Raw genomic sequence first — 1,474 nt, forward strand, 5'->3', positions numbered from 1 at the left:
CAGTGATCTGGTCAGATAATACAGGCAGATGGCCCTTTATTTTTCTCTCCTTAAAATGATTGTGTTCATGAGACTGCCCCTTCCACTTTAAAATATTTCATTTACTCCCTGGTGTGATTCCATCCTGTGCAGCTGTTCTCTGGAACAGAAGTCGTTTATCCCCATCCGCCCTCTCTCCCACCTAAATGCATGCCACCATACCATGGAAGCTTTGAAGGAAATGGACATGAGTCCCAGAACTACCTTTTTGGTTGTGAACTGAAGGCTGACAATGATTATCACTTTAATGTGGATAAGGTTGGAAACGAGCACCAGTCATATTTAAGAATGGCCTGTGCAGGGGCTGGTACAAAGGAAGAATTGAACGTTGTTGAATCAGAGGCAATGAATTACTATGGCAATCCAATTAAAATCACACTGGCAACTTTGAAAATGTCTGTCCAGCCGACGGTTTCCCTAGGGGGCTTGGAAATAATACCACCTGTGGTCTTACAGTTGAAATGTGATTCAAGGCCTGTGCACACTGGTGGACAGAACTTTATAGCTGTGGAGGACGATGCAGAGTCAGAAGAGGAAGAGGGAAGGGGATATGAAACTCCTTGGTATATTTGGAAAGTGTTCTGCTCCTGAAAGTGGCAGCAAGTTTCCACAAAGAAAAGTAAAACTTGTTGCTGATGAAGATGATGATGATGAAGAAGATGATGATGAAGAAGATGTGAAGATGATGGTGATGGTGGTGATGGTGACGAGGAGGAAACTGAAGACAAGGCTCTAGTGAAGAAATCTATACAAGACACTCCAGCCAAAAATGCACAAACATCAAACCAGAGTGGAAGAGACTCAAAATCATCAACACCAAGATCAAAAGGTCAAGATCCTTCAAAAAATAGGAAAACATTCCCAAAACACTGAAAGGGCCTAGTTCCATAGAAGATATTAAAGCAAAAAATGGCAAACAAGCATAGACAAAGGTGGCCCTCTTCCCAAAAGTGGAGGCCAAATTCATCAATTATGTGAAGAATTGTCTCCAGATGACTGACCAAGAGGCTATTCAAGGCATCTGGCAGTGCAGGAAGTCTCTTTAAGAAAACAGTTTAAGCAGTTTGTTAAAATTTTCAGTCTTGGGGCGCCTGGGTGGCTCAATCGGTTAGCTTCTGACTTCGGCTCAGGTCATGATCTCACGGTCTGTGAGTTCGAGCCCCGCACTGGGCTCTGTGCTGACAGCTCAGACCGTGGAGCCTGCTTCGGATTCTGTGTCTCCCTCTCTCTCTGACCCTCCCCCAGTCAAGCTCTCTCTCTGTCTCACAAATAAACATTTAAAAAAAATTGTTTTCAGTCTTATTTCATTTCTGTAACAGCTGATATCGGGCTGTCCTTTTTATACTGCAGAGTGAGGACTTTTCCTGTGATGTCTGATCAATGTTGTCCAGGTTCCATTACCAAGAATGTGTTGTTCAAACTTCCTGTTCGTTTT

The 1,474-nt window shown here is 43.4% G+C and overlaps 1 pseudogene; it reads left to right on the forward strand.

Annotated features, from left to right (window-relative positions):
- The first annotated feature begins 202 nt into the window (after positions 1-202).
- LOC112851494 (nucleophosmin-like) lies at positions 203-1,085 on the forward strand (annotated as a pseudogene).
- Positions 1,086-1,474: the final 389 nt, after the last annotated feature.

The sequence above is a fragment of the Puma concolor genome, chromosome D2, assembly GCF_028749965.1.
Source record: "Puma concolor isolate L17-30 chromosome D2, mPumCon1.1.hap2, whole genome shotgun sequence".
Taxonomy (NCBI): domain Eukaryota; kingdom Metazoa; phylum Chordata; class Mammalia; order Carnivora; family Felidae; genus Puma; species Puma concolor.